The 20,233-nt window shown below is 37.3% G+C and overlaps 1 protein-coding gene across 4 annotated transcripts in view; it reads left to right on the forward strand.

Moving 5' to 3' along the window:
• Positions 1-17,952, forward strand: part of LOC117214146 (doublesex- and mab-3-related transcription factor A2) — a 94,168-nt gene extending 76,216 nt beyond the window's left edge. For all 4 annotated transcript variants that reach the window (XM_033459996.1, XM_033459986.1, XM_033459979.1 and 1 more), the window contains one exon: positions 14,336-17,952. The gene's annotated coding sequence lies outside the window, so the exon portion shown is untranslated. The remainder of the gene's footprint in view (positions 1-14,335) is intronic.
• Positions 17,953-20,233: the final 2,281 nt, after the last annotated feature.

Below are 20,233 nucleotides of genomic sequence, written 5' to 3' on the forward strand. Positions count from 1 at the left end.
TTTAACACAGCTACTTCACTGAAAGATTTCGCGATCAGATACGACAGGTCAATCTTATCTCGTTTATACATGACATTGATGCTTTGTTTTAAAGAGGGAACAGAGTCAATAAATTCAGGACTATAAAGGATATATCCGGACTGGCATTTTTCTCCGCCAGGGATGATATAAAGGCAACGATCGTAACTAAGAAACGAAAGCAGATTTCTTTTCGTGTTTCTGTTGATAATACCGAATTCAGAGCAACCTGTTATCTATTCTTCTATGGAAATTGTATTTATGAAACAATTTGTTTGGGCTTATTAACATTTTGCGAATGCAAGAATAAGTTGTATGTAAATGTCATTGGATTCAGAACTTCTACCGAACGAATGTTTTGTGTTGTAAATGTATGTACCTACGGTACTGTGTCGATATGTTAGACCTTTATAAAGAAAGACAAAGATACTCGATATTATTTTAATTTTCTTGGCAACCTGAGTTTTTTTCCGGGAAACTTGTCAAACGATTTTTCAGTATTTTCATCTACTACCGTCTGCCATATTCCTTCTTTGGTATTTCAAAAAACATACTTACGTTCCCTTTTTTTCTCATCTAATTAAAAGCAAATACAACTACAAACAACCATAAACCATAAAGGACCACAAAGAAGATTATCCAAAGATTCACTTCTGCAAAATCCATTCTATGTTTGTGGAAATTTTGTGCTATCGTTATGAAATCATTACTGCAGTTATAGATACATGTATGTACATACGTATAGACTGCATTTATGGGGAATTTAAAGATGCAAAAACGCATACAGTGCATGTAGACGATACGTAGAAATATTTACAGCAAAGTATCGAGATGATACTTTGGTAGATGAAACAAATCTCCTGGCTAGGAGAACGTACTCTTTTGTTATTATTGAAAAATATTTGAAAAAAAGGAAGAAATTGATCGTTCCAAGGTCTCAAATTCTACGACAGGGTTGAATCGTCGTTGTACCTTTTGTACACAGAACAGATCAATGAACAATATGTTCGTAACATACGTCCACAGGGACAATTCTTTTCATTGCTGATTCGAATCGTCCAAGGCGTTTACGAGCGGGCCAAAGACACGGGGACCGCGAACCCTGGCGTATCCTCGCGAGGATCGTGTTTGTTTCGTGATTCGCGAGACGATTTCGACTTTGCTAGTGTCTGTCACATAAACTCTGCTAGTTTACTGCAGCCGAAGTAAAATAAGTTGGAGTCAGGGGTGCGCCTCGCTTACGACTTCGCGGTGACGGATAGAGAGGAAAGAACGAGAGGACGGACAGAGGAAGCGAAGCAAGGGGAAAAGGAGAGGAAAAAATACCGCGAGTTGTAAAGCAAACCGCGTTTACGACCGTCGTTAAATTCGTTCTGAGAGACCTGTCCGATAACATTGACGCTGCCAGCTGCAGAAAACAGAAGTAACCCTCTCTGCCGCGATATGCTTGCAATTCTGATCGAATACCATGATCGATGAGCTTTTACTGCCTTTTTTTTTTAAGACTTTTATATGTGTATTTCTTCGTACGTATATTAAAGTATACACATTTTACGAATTGGATATTGTAATGCTGTTTTGAAAAATGAATACTGGGATAAGATAGGTTACGTTTTAGCGTGATATAACGCCAATGCTATGCAAACTTTATAAATATTTAAACGAATGCGAAATGAAAATTAGTCATTATCATTGTATCGTTAATATCTGGTTCGAAATGCACGCGTAATAGTTACGATATCTGAATTTTTGTAAGAGTTAAAAACAGATGAAAGCTACACTTTTACAACAATTTCAGTAATAGGCGATTATAAATAATGTACAATAGTTAGTCAGTTAATAACTGAAGGTTACAATTAATATATTTATCGTCATTAATTGCGATGTAACGTTTAAATTCGCTATTTATTTATTAAAATTCTCTTTCTCTCGTGAAATGAATATTTGAATCTTTCCTTAGATCTAACAAGCATCGAGTGCTTCTTACATTTCTAAACTCGACCAGTTAATAATTTCATGATGCTGAAAATTGTTTCGAAACCAACGAATTCGATAAATTTTCGATGAGAATGGAAACTAGTCAGCGGTATCTGAAAACAGTACGATAACATGGATCTCGGCGAAGGAAAACTTTATTGCTCACATAAATTCTCTCTTATAATTTAAATAAGCGTGCTCAAGATTTACAACTGGACGTGTAGAAAATATCCTGTAAACGCGTTAAAGGGTTATCGACGCGCGACGCTATAGCCGACGAAACGGCTTATATATTTTATCTGATATAAGTGTGCAACAATAAAGATCTAATCGTTGTGTGCACATTACAAGATAAAACCGCTGACTATGAGCGCATATCTTTTTTGTACACGTGTAGTAAAAACGCACAGATTTATACCCTGTTCATTGATGAATACCTTCGATGTTACAAAATATTCATTACGATCGTCGAGTATCTTGGGATCGCTTTTTAATTTCATACACGACTATGCGTTAAATCTTTTTGTCTTTTGTTGGGTTGAGTCGCGTCAGAAGTGAAAATCTTTGCATCAAAGAATTGCAAAAGCATTAAATATGATGCTGCGAATGTTCGGTAAAGATCCGATAACTGACGAATAAGAGCTGATAGCTGATGAGAAGAATATGACTTTTTGAAAATGTAAAAATAATTTGGACTTGAACAGTTAACATTTTTCATGTTTGTCAATGACAGGCTTGTAAATGCTTCCACGATTATAAAAAATTTTAAGATGCTGGGATATGCGGAATACACGTACATGGCGTGTAAAAATATATTACGTATTCGAAGTAAAATATGCTCTATAACATTTAATATTAATGGTTAAAGCAAATCCCTACTAAGGCCGTATTTCATTACTTACATTTATAAAAATATTAAGTTAAATAAACATAGGATATAGGAACGATCTTCTTGTAACATCTTTCTTCCTGAAAAGCACAAAGAGCGATTAATGCCAGACGTCGCACGTTTATGAAATGTAGCTTTTTTTTTCACGAAAATTTATTGCTGAAATTATGTTCCATGATATTTCTTCGGCTAAAAACATTAAACTTTCGAAATATTTCAACACTTTAACGAGCTATGAAAGGGGAAACTACTCGATTGTACAACTTGTAAGAAAAACAAAAATCCTGATTGCGTTCCTTGCCGTGGATTATTGAAATATAATTTATAGGTGCAATAAAAATTAGTTTCAACTTACACGTGTTGAATTACCTATATTCCTAAGAAGAAATGGAAATGATCGAGCCAGTTGTTCCGCGCTAGATAGTTGGTAGCGATGAAAGATTGATATCGTAAATCACTTGTAATTAATTATTATGTGTTATTATATTTTCTAAATTGTTGATTCTAAACTTTTCGTTATCTTATTATACTGTCAAAAGACGATGAACCATTTCTTGGTCGTCATATCTGAAAGAGTTAGCTCCTTCATCAACTCAAAGGAACCCCGGTCGAACTAAAAATAGATTATTTAAATTCTGCAACAAATTAAGAGAAAGATCGGGACGGGTGTATAATAAAAAGCAAATCTGAAAATTGAATTCAACTCGTACAAAGTAATTAATGCGAGGATCGTGAGAGAAAGGGAAAGAAAGAAAGAAAGAAAAACGGAGATAAGCGTTGTGAGACCTTGACGGCGATCGTCGGCCCTATTCTCTACGAATGGAGGCGCAATTCCCAAGACAAAGCAATAATTAACAGCAGCTAAGTGCGTGAGCCGACGCCGGCTCTTCTTCATCCTCATCATCGTCGTGTCTTCCACGTACATGCGCCAAGAATCAGGGAGCGTTAAGCAATGTAACAGGCCCGACTCTGCTGGCAAAAGGAGTTTTACTACTTTCTAACCACAGTCGCGGGCTACAATTAAACCCCCATAAAACCTCGTCGTAACTTTTTTAAAAGCGACCGACCATTCTCTCGCGCGTATCCAAGCTCCCTTCGTTTGCTGGGCAAAAACCACGCTATATTGCATCCTTAATGAAGCCTCGAGACGTTATGGGTATCGACGTCTTCCGGTCAACCCAAAACCGCCATGCTGCAGCGTTGCGTTCGTTTGTCTTGGCCTTTCCTCCCCCGGTAAAGTCCTAATTTCACGAAAACCTTAAATTTTAGGAGCTTGGACTTTACAGCGAGTTCAAAACAGGAATATAAGATTGTGCTACTGTACTAGATTCGATGAGCGGAGCCAATAGGATTGAACATTCCAGCTATTTTCTATTGTCGCGTTGGCTTAAACCTTTCCATTTAAATAGATATTTGACAGAAAGTCTTGATAAATAACCCCCTTGCGATTCTGCTAAATAGAATCGAATCTCGATAATCGAACTTTTATCACGTCATAAACCTTTAAAAGGCTACAATTTTATTCATTTCGTCCCACTCCGCTCTGAAAACTTGTACAAGTAATACAAACTCACTCTATCTCGAATTATTTTCCACGTATTTAGGTTACTGTTACTTTACCTTCATAAATCGAATTAGAAGAAGTTCGATCGCTGCAAGTCAAAGTCACTGCCGCTTCACTCGCATCAGCATCCTTGGTGTCCTTAGAAAATAAATAATTGACCTGTAATGTCAACCTGTAACTCGAACATTTTACTTCTTCCCTCGAGATTCGAGTTATCGAGGTTCGGCTATTCCAGGACATATTCACAGTAAGAAACGCAACAAAACATTCCGTAAAGCATATCTTTTTCGAAACAAAACCTGTCTTCTTATCCGCGGCTAGAAGCCTGGCGCTAAACGTTCGATCGCTTCGTACGATTTTCATCATGCGGTCATTCGCAGCGGGAATCGTTCGATCGCCACGTGATTCGTCGACACATTGCACGGTTAAATGAACGTAGATAAGAAATGAATCGCGGGATGTGGAGCCACGAGACGCTCGCCACGAAATTAGCCCCCGCAAGAGAGGACGCGAAGAAGAAGAGAAGAGGAACTGTTCTTTAAGACTCTGGCTAAGCAGGCTGTGGAGAACCTCGAAACCGGCCAATTTCTCGGGATCTTGAAGCAGACAGCGTGCACGCAGTGGCTCGACGTGGGAGCTGGCGGTGGGCGGGCAGGGGACGTGTAAAAAGGCGAAGAAGAAGGTTAAAGAAGGAACCTGACAAGCAGCCGTGCGGGGCTTTAGCGGGGACTGACGTTTACGGCCCGGAGCGGTCGACCTAACGTCAGTAAAACTTAAGAAGAAATACAAGCGAAGTCCGCATCGACAGTTAAAGTCATACGCGCGAAAATACAACCGGGCTTCTATGAAATACGACGTCTGTTGAGCGCCTACCTTTGGCCAGCAACAGTCAACCGAGGTCCACCCAGGATACGCGTCTCGTTAATGAAAAGAACACCGCCTCCTACCGATCCTCTCATGGACGATAATCGAGTTCTATGACCTAACGAAATCGAATGGCCACCCGCGATCAAGAGATCGTTACAACTTTCGTTGTCAACGAGAGGAAATTCTGTGCTCGGTTTTTGAAGTCAGGGACCGTGAGGAGAACGCAAGAACTGTGATCGCGTCTGTACGTCAAGGGAAACGTAAAACCAAAGGGTATTCGAGCGAAGCGAATAGTTGATCGATTCCTCGAGGCCACCTCTTAACTTCGTTGTTAGGATTTCGAAGGAGACCTTGTAGAAAATTGGACGCGCCTGTGGCTCTTCCAAGAGGCTGAGGAATGCCATAGATAGGAATAAATTGGTATTGGTCGATCTTTTATCGGTTTTTGTTAGCGTATTGTCATTTTTACAAAATCATCCGAAAGAATATTTTTTGAATGCTCGCAATTATGGGAAAGAATCTTTTAGTCTGTATAACCTATATTCGCTTACCTGTCAAAGCTTAAAAATGCTTAAACAAGCAGTAATGTTCGAAACAAGATACATATGTATATAGAATTTCAATGTTCTTAACGAGTGATCGTTCATTCCGCCATAAAGATATCGGACAGGAAACATGACCGAGCATTTGTTGCGAATTAAGAGGTTGGCGTTCTAAATGTGCTTTTTAGAATTAAATAAGCATGATCAAGAAGGCGATACATAATAAGAGCACGTAAGTAGAAATAGTAAAAGGCAAATCGAAATGATAGATCTCGCTGTTTCGCAATAACTCTTATTCTACAAATAAGAGTAAAATGAGAATTTCATTTGATCATGATAATTACAAACGTATGCATCCTCGTTACAAATGTGCGAATACGTACATGTAATATATCGCATCTCCAGATAACACGCATTATTTATTACTAGATTGAGGATCTTTATGAAAATTCATATTATTACGAACGTAACTAGACCAATAATAACCTAGTAATAAAGTAATAACCTAAATAGAGGTTTGCTTTCTTTTTGTAAATATTATTATAGACATTTCGTATAGTTTTGAAACTTGCATGTATCCTATGCACATTTGCATCTTTACATTTGCCATAAACGAGTAAATATCCGTAGTATATTTATTAGAAAAAGAAACTAAGAACGTCACGAAGAAGGTTGAATTTGTGGCCGAAGTGACCGACGATTCGCTAGGATAGGTATTATTTGAAGCATTCGTGCTGATTTTATGGTCTTCCTGCCCCTTATGGAGGACGCGAACGGGGTAGAAGTGAGAATTCGCGAAGCACTTACCAGCAGACGATAAACTTCCAGCCACCGACTCCACAACCGCCGTAGCCGTTTCCATTTTAGCTACGTGCCTGGATGTGTCTTCTTCTCCTTAGATCTCCTTTACGACCAGCCTCCTCTGGTCCTGAAATCTGCCTAGATCAATCGTCGGATGAAAGTCTTTGTCCAGGAACCATTCAACCGTTCGGTACGTTCACAGCTTACGGACCATCGTGATTATTCCTTTTCATTTCTCAGTTAAACTCCTTTTAAAACTATGTCGTACGTTGACACACGGCACATAACACCCGAAAGCAATTTATTTTTATGCGACTTTTAGTGTTGCCATGGAGATAGGAAATCCCTCGTGATGGTGTATGTCTAATTACATACTCATACACTGCAGTGTTATTGCGACCGGTTGATTCCAGTGGAAAATGCAGACGCGATTCTTGTCTCTTCTTTAATTACTCGCTATCAGAGGACAGGCCACCGGTGATTGGATTAAGCATCCGCTACTGAATTATCGAAACAAAATGTAAAAGGCGAAGTAACTGCGAGTTGAATCCTTTTTTCTAAGTAGTGAAAGGCAAGATCGTGACATGGTGGATGCTGCAAATAACATGAATATAACTTGATGATTTAGCATAGATAGGGTGTTCATATGGTTATAATGGTATTATGATGGTGGATATGTTGGTTGGCTGAGTAATACTTTGCTATGAGTTTCTTGACTTCTCTGTGATTCAACTCGAATGACTTTTCGTGTCAATTACGAGAAGGACTTTCAATGCTTTGAAGAAATCTTTAGCGTAAAATTGAAACGAGAGATCGTGCTTATTAACAACGATTCTTTCATATTTTCAACCCTGATGGAACAATATGTTTTGAAATGAGATTTGGCGAAACGAGTAGGTAGTTACAGTTTACAATATTACCGAGACCTTTAAGGATATGAGATACCATTATGAATGGAACTATATAATCCATCAAAAAAATTGTGATTAGGTTGTACGTCTTCAAAAGCGAATCTACTATAGTTTGTACTATTACATTATAGTGTCCGTTGCTAGAAAAAAAATCCGTCTGAAAAGGGTTACTCGAGAAACTTTTTAATTATAAAAAAGTGAAAAAATTCGGTGGAGAGTAATCCACAGAACATAGTGAACCAAATATACAATTATTTAAATAATTTGTGTGGTAAAAAGAAAAACATGCTTCGTCAATTTGCAGGTTATTGTGCTCTCATGGTGTCATTAGCACTAGAACTCCGGATGCAGATATTTTGACTGCTGTTACTTTTCTCTGCGCTCAATATTTTGGTCCTCAGTCTCAAAACTTTGATGCCTAACAAGTTTCTCACATTTTTGCTGAAACATAACGCATATCAAATTCTATTTTTATTTTTTAAGTTTCATCTTTATAAGTAGTTCTAATTTGCGTTTTAATATTAAAAAAAAAAAAAAAAAAAGAAAAAGAATCAAGTCAAGTTGAATTTGATGTAATGTCTTTACGTTATTTATATATCTCCTTGCCACTGTATGTTAAATTGTTGTTAAATACTCTGCTATAATTTCTTAAAATTTTGCTAATATTAAAATGAGATGTGGCGTATCCGAGATATCGCATTGGGTAAGAAAATTAGGAGTACAGTTATAAATCAAAGTTTTATGAGGCACTCCATGGCCAGTTGGGAGAAGAAGGCCACTCTACAAATGAATGGAACATGAACTGTGAAGCGAGATATAATCGCAGGTATCTCGGTTTCTCTGCCACTCTTTCAATAGTTCTGTCTTCTTCCGATCATTTTTCGATGTTCTCGTGGCTTAACTGTTTCATCTTAACCCGCAAACATCGATGGAGCTTTTATGACTTTGTAATTACGAGCAGGGTCTGAAGTTAAAATACCATAACTGAGAAGAACCCTTTCTTTTCTTTCTTTAAATCGATGCCAAGATTATTCGTCTCTCTTGCGGATCTATCATTTACTCGTTTAATTGAGAGATCTTCTTCCGCTCGATAAATCGGTTAATCCAACGATAGTCAAGTACGCCAGGGAAACGGAAATTATTTAATATTTATGGTTTTACCAATGATGATATCATGAAACTGTAATTAGATAGGATTCCTGTACCTTTTTGCTTATTTATTCATAGAAACCAAGATAAAGATATCTACGTATTAGGATTTTTTAAATAATTTCGATAATGGCAATGCTTTCACGTGATTTTCTCTTTGACGGTAACCAAAGAATATGTTTGGTAATTAAAGGTTTAAGATGAAACCGATATTCAAAGAACGAAGATTAGTCGTAATAATGGAAATTAATCCCAACGAATAAACAATTTTTTAATTAGCTAATTAATCTTTGTTAGAACAGATTTATATCAATGGAATGTAAATTAGCATACGTAAAAAAATCGTATTTTTGTGTTTGTTAGACAATTAAACGTAGAAATTAATCTATAACATATTCAATTCTATCTCTGAAATTCTAGAAACTATTTTGATAATTGTACATATTTATATCGCATAATCCGTACATAAGATTTGAATTTTATTTAAAAAGACATCGAATTAATTTACACGTCTAATACATTCACCGCACATCCCGCGCTCCGTTTTAGCGCTCAGACTTGTCCCGTGGCTTTACGATTCGTTTTCATGACTTTTCAGTGCAATGAGATAGCGAAACCCTTCTTCCGTTTCATCTTTCCTCTCTTTTCTCCTCTTCACAGCTGCGAAACGCTAGAGATACTATAGTTGATTTTCTTTTATGACTTTTTCAGTTTTACTCTTTCTTTCTTTCTTTCCTTTCTGTTTTACCCCCCTTCCCTCCTTTTTCCTCCTTTCTCTCTCTCTCTCTCTCTCCCCCCTCTCTTCCACTCCCCATATTTTTGAAGCAGTTTTATTAAGGCACGCGTTCCGCGGAGAAAGACACGGGCAATGGGCTATATAATTTCTTTTTCTTTAACGACGTGTCGTTGGAGGCGTTGTTTAAAAAGAACGACACAGTGTTTAATACTAACGAGACAGTGTCGTATTTCTTCGTTGATGAACATAGAAAGACAAGGAGTACGTGTGTAAATGATTCTGTTGATTGATGTTTGTAAAGAAGTTAAACATCGAGGATTCATTAAAAGGGAGAAAGAGTCATTTTCTTTAGTGACGTTGCTTGATGACGCATATAGTCGGAGATATTTCAGAACGAATTGGTCTAATTAAATTATTTATAAATTTAAATTGTATTTCTATTAAAATCATATATCACTCGGTTAAATTATAAATTCTAATCTATAATGTCGTAGAAAATTGAAATTAAATTATATTGGAAAGTCAAAGTAGCATTAATTCCACTAATTTTAACGTGGAAATTTATAATAAAGAAGAAAAGAAAGTCAAATGCAAACACGCACATGTATAAAATATTAGACATTGTTACGTTTAAAACAGATACCAATATGACAAGAAACGTGACTTGAAAGAAATTGTAACTGAATGGTGCACATTACATAGACCAGGTTACTAAATATATTTCTAAACCTCAGGTACCATTCACAATCTTCGCGTTCCAGATTGAAAACAAAGCTCGTCAAAATTGATGATTGTACTTTCTACATATCCTGTCGCGAAATAATGCATAACTAAGGTGTGAAATAATTCTATGCGACGATCATTCAAATTTTATTCAACGATAATGATGCTTGACATCACCGATTGTTAGTTCTTAATCAAAATTTAATTCGAACGTTGACTCTGTGCAATTATAAGATATATTTGTATATCATTCTTATAAATTATTATGAAAAGAAAGATTTTCGGAAATTATAGTACCACTTCATAAATGACAACGAGAGAAAACAATAATTTCAATAATTCGTTTTACTTGTATAGACTGTTTTATCTCATGTAGATTTGAATAGCCCAGAAGGAATCGGAAACTGCAACATTTGATATTTAATCCTCCGTCAAAAAACATTCAATAGTTTTCACAAGCAGAAATAAAATTTTGAGCTACGTAGGTGAGTTAAAAACGTGCAACAATCGATATGATCGTATTGCATAAGCAGTACGAGTTCCATTAACCGGTTCTTGTTTTCCTTCTATCGTTCTTCATTCTTCCGTTCACTGCCATTTTACTTTTTCCGTTCAACCCGTGGTCTTTATCTGCTCATTTATTCACTCTTCCGAACAATTCTCTACCAACTTCCGATAAATACTGCAGATTGTGTTGGATTATATTCTAGATTTGAATGATCTTTCCTTGTTTCTTTCAAGGATTGAATTCATTGAATTGTAAATTTCTTGTTGGTTTCTTTTAATTTTAGTGAGTGCATTATGATTTGCCTTGTATCCTGTTGCATAATCTCCCTTTTTACTATCTTGCCTTATAACAGAAAAATGTAATATATATGTACACCTATGTATAAGACGGCAAACAATAAATAGAATATATCAATATCTTTCTACGGCAAAAAAGTAGGATACCATCTGTACTTTGTTCAACTTCTAAAATCGGTCCGTATCTTTTAATCGCCGCGTAAAACTCACGAAAGACGCAGAGAACAAATTTCAGTAAATGACAGTAAATAACCTAAACATAAATTTTGAGTTTTTTACGTGCGGTAACGGCCGACCCGGTTCCCAAGAAAGCGGTGCGAGATTTTGGTGTCAGAATGTTCCAGGAAGGACCGTGGAAATTATTAAATGGGAGACGGTAGTTAACGCGTATTTTGCTTCACATATTCATTTTCGGCGTCTTTATGCACGATCACGGATTGGTCTTAAAGACCACACGTTGGACACGGTTGTTATCGAACGGACACGAACGACGATTAAAATGACTTCTTTAAAAAAGGGATAAGGAGCGTCTACGAAAATCCTTCAAGCGTCTATCCGGTAGAAGGCGGTCTTTATCGCTGTGATGCTTTTCCAGACGTTATACGTCGACGAGATTCGTTTTACGATGCGGCCGAGTTTTAGTGCCGAACGAGGTTCCGCTTCTCTAGCATTTTCTGACTTTCGCCTTTTAGTTTATTCCTTCGTCATGGTATTTTCGCGAATACTGGCCCGAATCCCAATTTACAATATCATTGTGTGACTGTAATCTTTGTCAAGGCATAGAAATATTAAAAGGCGGATGATCTTTTGCTACGACGAATGTACGGAGTATTGCGATAGAAAACAATTGGAGATACGAGCACTAAAATGGTTGTAAAATGTTTTCTGGATCTCGTTGATAATATGTTTGCTTATAATTATTTTTATGAGATATTTTAGATACTATTTGATACACTATTTTACAGAAAGCTAGATATGTGATATTCTAAAGTTGTTAGAAAGTATTTTAGACGTCGTTTTATAGAAACGTAAGTATTAGATTATACGCTAAAAAATGTTATTTTTAATTTGTCTTTGTTATACTTTTAAAGTCTTTGTGTATACTTGCATGGGGTGAAAGAAGTGTAGCTATACATTATAAGCTTCGAAGGAAGCCAGATATGTTATAGATAACATATAATTAGTAACGGTAGTTATAGTAAAAGAAAATATAAAAGATTCTTCGAGCTTCGTATTGCAATATTAAATCGTTTTACGTACAAAACGGAAACTTCGATATTAATTAAGTGTAGAAAAAAATGGATGTATGTAATTAATTCGGTTGCACATAAAAAAGTCCCATCGAAGCGCAAAATTATTTGACGTACTCGGTTCATTCTTATGTAAACTTCACGTGGAAATCGCAATTACTTGTATTATGAACGCGACTGGTCTTAATTCACTAAGGTAAAGTAAATTATTTAGTTTACAGAAGACATTTATCTTCGAGATAAAGGCATACTGAAAATTCTCTCTACGCTCTACTTTGCGCCGACTTATATCTACATTGTCGTCGTATTATATTTCTATCTATATTTCTATCTACTGTAACAATCAAAACAGTAATGGCAAAACAAATAACGGTACTCGGTTAAAATTATTTAATTATTTCCTTCGAATAACCCAAACTTAAACGCCAAATAAAACTCTACATCATCGCATTATATCTACAAGCTGCATGAAAAATGTATCTACCCTCGTCGCTTAAATTCTCGATACGTATCTAACCAGTCAATCATTCATTCCCTGTGCCTACTATCAACCAAGCATATCGAAGTTCGTCCATTTATCGTGTATCGGATAAAAGAGAGGAAAAGACGAAAAATCTTAAATTGGCATGATGCATCCTGAAGAGGAACCAGCGTGTCTAGACTTTCGAAAAAGTCAGCTACGATACCTTGCCGCTGGTGTGCCGAGCAAGAAACCGAGTCTGGTCTGGCCGGGTGAATGGCGGGTGGGTGCACGTATGAAAACTAAGTCCGGGTTTCATTTGACTGGCTTTACGAGGGAGACATAAAATGGATTTTACTGTCGGCTAGTTCGCCAGTTCTCAAGTTGGTAACATTGCTTTAGCGAGCATAATATAGCCCCCATGCCTTTCTTCTCCTTCTCCTCCAGTTCTTCCTCTTTCGTCGCTATTCCTCTTCTCTTTCTCTTTCCCCTTTCTCTTATTCGTTTTCTTCTTTCCTCGTCAGGACGCACGTCCCTTTCGTTGTCGTTCCAACGTGACTCTTTTCTCCCTTTTTCTTTTCTGCCCTCTTCTTGTCGGTACCTTTTTCATTTTCTTTCTCTTCACCTCTCATCCCTGTCTCATCCACACTGGCCCCGTGTATTCGACCAGTCGAATCTTTAAAAGTCATGCTTCGCGGTACGTTTCCGCCCTGCTCGGTGGAAAGTTTTCGCATGAGAAATGTCTCGCCGACGGATTTAATATCCGCTGGATAAGACGGCATGTTGGTCATTAAACTTAACTTCGAATTCATTTCCTGTTCTGTTTCGGTAGCGGTTAAGGACCTTACGGCATTTTGTTACCTTTTCTTCGGTTACCAGACGCCATTATCGTTCGTTTCTGGCCCCATACAGACGTTTAATGTCCGCGTATTTGGTCGAGACACTTATACATGCATTAATTTATTTCTAGCTTTGTTTATTCCTTATTCCTTGGTTACCCTTCGCTCGTTATCGTTATTTTTACGACTAATCCAGGATAGCTGCACATTCCTAATCGCAATATAATTCTAATAATTCTCCTTGGGATGTAGCAATCTTGAATCCGGATTGTACATCTGGATGGATTTTATTTCTGTAAACTTTTATCGTTGTTGAAGAATTTAATCTGGCATTTAAAAACGGCATAGCAAACGAAATGAACGGAAAATGTTAGAATAAATAAGAATAAAATCTCTATCTATTTATTTACTAAGTACGAACAATTACGTTCCATTTCTTTGCTCAGAGTGGCTACGAAAGTGAAAAGTATATGTTAAATTTCCTATCATTTAGTAGTACATGCTTCCATATTGCCGCAAAAATTTGATACTATGAAAATCAAGAACCTGATAAATAAATTTGAAAAATGAGTGTATGTGTAAATACTTTTTGTAATCGCTTTATGTTCACAAACATATGAATCTGTATAAACATCAACCATCTACTTACTGCACAATCTAAAATTAGCGATAATACACAAAGATCGGTTTGGTAATCGTATTAAAGGTAAGATCCTATCGAAGATAGGCATCGAGTATTCCTTCTGTTTACGTTGAAATGTAACACATCGCTAATCTCGGGTGAACTTTATTTTTCTGATTCTAGATCGATAAACAACCAGTGAAGTAACACGTTTGGAAGAACAGATCGAACCCAAAGAGAAACGAATATGGCGAAGAAGAGAGGAAGAAGAAGGGGAATAAGCGTACGTAAAGGATCTTTGAGGAGGGAAACAACGAGCGAGTGGAATCTCTCCTCCATCTCTTCTCAATGGAGAATGTTCTCCATTTTATTCTAATGTGCATTCTCTGAACAGTCGGATTCGCCAATCCACCACTTGAATGCCGAGTTCACTATTAAGTGGAACCTTCATACTTTTTGGAAATAGCCTCCGGCTATGTTGTTTGGTTCTCTCGTGTCGATATTTATCCGTAGTAGAATACGCGAGAAATTTAGTTGTTCGATACCGCGAATGGATCGACACGAGAAAGTCTCGCCGACGGTAAGGCGAAATTAGGATTAAGAGAACTAAATTTTCTTACTGTTTCGGAAGAAAGGAAGGAAATACGAGAGCCTCCGAACGGTAGAAAAGGATGCGTATCATTCACGGACAATCGATAAAGGAAAATAACGCTCCATGGTCTCTCTCTCTCTCTCTCTCTCTCTCTCTCTCTCCCTCCCCCCCCCTCGTTCGAACAACAGCGTCGCGATTCGAGTGCCGTGTTCCGAACACAAAAGATATTCAGTTGCAAACAAAATCCATAGAGCAAGAGAGCGAGAAAAAGAGAGGAAGAGGGAGGGAGGAAGAGAGAGAGAGAGAGGGAGAGAATGGAACTCAAGAGAATAGGTTATGTTCCGCAGGGTTCTTCCCGTTGTTGTTTTTTTCTACGCTGACCGAGAGAACAAGAAAATCATAAAGGTTTTTGTGAGTGGATAGTGGGATGCCGAGGTTCATGGACAACCTATACCTCGGGCACCCCTCGTCCTTGCACGTCCTTCGGTTCGTTAATCGAATCTTGCTCGCTCCTTCTTTCTCTCGTTATATTTCATTTTCTCCTCTCTTTACGTTTTCCTTTTCCTACCCACTTTCAATTTGTTCCTTTCGTTAAATAGTTTCCCTTCGAGTTATTCTCTTCTCTCTTGCTCTCAGCGCAGAATAACAGAGCGCATCATGTTGTCAAGACAGGAAACGAGAAACGCATGTTGGAGCTTGTTCGTAAGATTACGAGAGACGACCATCGCCGACCGGTTGCTAAAGCTCAGTCGCCCGTGAACGAGATCGCTCGACAGTCTTTTCGATGATCAAGTGTCATCGTGTGCTATAAAACTCGCATGTACGGCCGACCGAGTTCCTCTGGCTTGGACTACGTATTTTGAAACTCTTCGTCGTGCTCGGCTCCGCCTCGTAGTTTCCCTCATTTCCACAGGAAAGTGATTTCGTTCTGTTCGCGGTGGATGACAAGTGTCGATGATCACGGATCTTGCCGGCCCTCGACACACGCGCGACAACGTGATTCCAAGAAACATACTATCTTCTCACGTTCGCTGCAATCCTTACCTCGATAAATTTCTAACGTGATATCTCCAACCATGTTCCTTTGATAATCATGTTAATCTTGGATGCTTAATATGAACTGCTATGGTACCGATCGAACGAAAGGCAAGCGAACAACGAGAAAAGAAGGTGAGGCAAGTGACGCGTTGGAAGATTCGTAGCGAATGATAATATATACGTGCTCGCTTACATTTCAACAAATCGGCAGTGCGGATTGTAGCTTTCAAAGAATGGGTAACGATTCCCTCGAATCCCTCGGCTAGAAAAAGGAACAAATCTAGCGAGAACAAGCGAAACAAGTATATTTCTCGTTTATTCTCGCTATTTTCTATTCGCTTCTTTCACAAATAGATTGAGATTACGCGATTGAAACAGTTTGGTAGAGTCCGAGTAACGGGCAGTAGCGGAACTGGCTGATTTGAATTTAGGTGAAACAACTCTATTGGAATCTAAGCGAGCACTGTTGTACAGATATGCGAACGAACAACGTAATTAAAAACAAGGTAGAAAATGGTGTATTTGAGAGTAAAACGGGTGCATTGAAAGGAGATCGCGCGATTAATTAAATGCGTGCGTGCATGTTCCCGTGATTTAACCGCGGACACGTACATATGTAAGCATTAAGGTCTCATTTTGCGGGCGAATCTTGCGATCTTGTTGCGTGTCTTTCGTTCCGTCAAAGAGCAACGATCGTCGACGAATTTCAGCTAGTCACACGCTTGGTTGGAGTCGGATCTTAAAGAAAACCGATTCCGATGGGAAACCCAGACAGAGCGTCGAGAATTGCTTTAGAACTGCCGACAGATATTTGACATGTTATGGTTTAATTGCATCGTGCGATTCCAGTAGTTCCTTTGCTCGATTCGGTATAATATACGAATTCTCTGTGTTTATTCGAATCGAGCAAGTTTCGAAGTATGCGCAAACCTGGTTCAGTTGTGTTTAGCCAGAGAGCTTTCCGTTGTTGCCAAGCGTGCTATTATATGCGAAGATCGATCATAAACGTGTTTGTATTAGGCGGAATGATAGAGCTCGCAGCACCTTTTGCTATGAAGCGATAGATTATACTAACGCGAATATTCGCGTCCTAAACCTACGGGTAAAGAGATACACGGACGCGCAATCAAGAAATAGGTGGATATTTTAGTTGCACGGACGTGATGTGACAAAACGTTGGCTGAAAAACTGGTCGTTCCATTTCTCGGCAAATTAATTTTCAAATAAGAACACCGAGAGCTGTCTCTTCGATATGCTGTTTCATTCTTACCTCCCTTTTTTCTTCCGCACTCCGCCTCGCGTCGGTTGGTATCCTCCTCTTCTTTCCTTCTCAGAGACACACCGTGATCCTTCTTTCACCCCTTCCTCCGTACCTTCGTTCCTTCTTTCTATTTTTCTCTCTTGCTTTACCTTCTTTTTTTCATATCCATACCACGGAGAACACGTTCCGAGCAAAAATCTGATGTCGAAACCTAATTGGTTGTTATCCGTACAGAGCTTAATGACTTGCTCCGAAATGACTCGCATTTAAACGAATTTGCGCTCCTATAACGAGTATGCGTGCCATTGACGCTTACCACTTCAGAATCAATGCGCATCATCGGCCTGTGTATTTCATTTACACGCCAACGCTTACGGATATTTTTCTATTTACTTCCACGAAATGTAGTCGCACCCACGGACAGAGAATTCGATCGAAGAAACGGTCTACCGATAGATTGCATTCGATCTAGTTGAATTATTATTGAGCAGATATGCGGAATTTGTTCATAATCGGCAATTGAATATGTATATCGAGGAAAAGAAATACAGATCGAGAATATAGAAAACGAGAATAATCAAAGCGTATTAATGATGTTAGAGAATTGATCATGGATGTACGAGCGCTGGTCACGTTTCGAATGCGTGTGCATGTATAAAATTACGCCATGAAATTAAGAAAATGGCGTGTTTCGTGACTGGTATACCGGAAATGACACGGTCGTACGCTCAAAGTAAAACGAACGGATAAATTCAGCCTTCTCTTGCGAATGAATTGTGGGGAAGAACGATTGCGGTTAAAATATCTTGATGGATCTGACAAAAAGCTACGAAGGTGGTCGATATCGGAGGAAATATCTTAATTTCGCAATTTTTTCTTTCTTTCCTTTTCTGTTTGTTTCTTTTTTTTTCTCAAAGAAAGAAATCAATACATGAAAGCCGCTGAGGTGCAGAATGTATTCAGAGAATTTTGTGGTCGGTTTGTAAGCATCGTTTATTATTTGTTTGTGTTAATTCGGCTTTTGCGAGACTTCTGAATGATTTAAATTTAACAAACGACGGGTTCTGTTCGACAGGATAGTCCAGTAAGAAAGAGCATTGAATTTAGAGACTACAATAAATCTCATCTGATTTGAAATCCTTGAAATAATTATCTAATCCACACATTCTATTAATCTGTAAATTATTGCGACAGCATTGAATTCTATAGATAAAGCGTGAAAATATTTATATCGTTACAAATGTTACAGAGGTGGTTGAGTTTGTATGCTAGAAATTTATTTTTACATTGAATTTTTTAAGTTTCTCGTGTAGGTAATATTTCTTGTTTTTTTTTTTTTTATTTAATGTGCACTTGTTTTAAAAAGGATTGTCAATATGAAGCTTAAATTTTTACGTCTGGTATACGTTAATGTAAATTTTTAGAAAGTTTATGCGAAAAATACAGTTCTATGCAGGAACTTTTCAATTGTGTACTCGAGGTTCGTAAATTTGATTTCGTGACCGAAACGTTGCGTTATTAGTCGAAAATTTATTGCTCGTTGGAAGCTTTCCCATATTAATTTAGAGCCATACAAGTGTAATATCTATCTAAAGTAAGTAGTATATGTTATTGAAATAAAAATAATTTTGTTATAAAGGAAAAATCGATAAGGGACAATTTTATATATTTATATTTATATTAGTATTAATCTTCTATAACAAAAATTAATTCACAATATAATTTAAAAACTTTCAAAATTCTTAGGCATTTCTTTATATTTAATAATTGTGATTATTTATATTTACTTGTTACGATTTTTCGTGGCATTGTTTCTGCGTTAATGAAACTATTAAAAATATCATTCTCATAATTTATGAATAAAATAATTAATTAGTATGGTTTCCTCAGTCGTCCACATAAATTAATTCCATCGTAAAAAATGTTTGTAAGTAGAAATTACAGATACAACGCAAGATGCAGGTTGGCGTTATAATATATTCATTCTGAAGTTCAATCGAGAAAATTTGCATATATAACACACGTTTCCAAATCCATTCTGTTCGAGTAGTTACCGTCATATGGAAAGTTATGCGATGAGCTATGGAACGTTCTAAGTGTCAATTTGATTTGGCATGTATCATTGAAAATACCACCTCGAGGCATTCGTATTGGTTTCTGAATAAAGGTGGAGTCGCAGGTACGACACGATACACCTCGCGATTCATGCACCCTGCTGTTTTGCCGTCTTAATGCCTTCTTGTATCTAATGATATGTCAGATGTTTCATGCACATCAAAACCCAGTAATGTTTAGCATAAACGATCGGAACACGGAAGGAAACGAATGAGTGCCCTGTAATTTCGTACTTCCGACAGCTCGTTGCCTAAAACCGTCAACTTCAATGGAAAACTTTTGACATCGACGCGGTTCCAGGTGTTGAAAGAAATGTGAAAGATATCGAAGAGAGAAAGAAATTGGCTGGAGCGCGCTCGTTCGAACGGAAATATGCTTTACGTTCGCGCTTTCGGTAATAAAATTTTACGTGTTATCGATGAGCAAAAATTACCATAGTATGCACGGAAAAGCGTCCAGATAGTGTTACGTATATTATAGCGTGAGGAAAAGGCGGGAGCTGCAGACTCAATATGAAGATACGATGATCTAATGGAAAAAATATACGTTACAAAGGAATATTATTTAATACTATATAGAATACTATTTAATACTATATTACTATAAGAAATACATTATATATAATATATATAATGAGAGTGTAAAAAAGTTTCTCTTCGGAAATATTTAGTTTATTAAGGAATAAACTTGACCTCGTTATACAGGATAAGAGAAAACTCAGCGAACATTGACTTGAGTTTCGTTTTAATATGTAAAGCGTGCTTTCCTTTAATTTTTCTTTTGTCAAGTAAGGTGGATTGTTTCAGTTTTTTGTAAATAGGCTATTTAATTAAAGTGACCAAGATCCCTTAATACATATCTTTTTGTTTCTGTGTTTACTTTATTTCTGTAATTCGTTTCATCGACGATTGTTAGTTATTTTTCCATTAAAATAGCTCAATCTTCATATTTTATTGTAATTCAATTCTTACAGTATAAATATAAGTCAGGTTGATTTTTCTTAAAAGCAATGTTACTTCTAGTAAATTCATTATATTAGGTCACGGTTAAAACGATTAGAATTCGAATAATTTTT

Source organism: Bombus bifarius, unplaced genomic scaffold, assembly GCF_011952205.1.
Source record: "Bombus bifarius isolate JDL3187 unplaced genomic scaffold, Bbif_JDL3187 scf7180000007970, whole genome shotgun sequence".
NCBI lineage: Eukaryota > Metazoa > Arthropoda > Insecta > Hymenoptera > Apidae > Bombus > Bombus bifarius.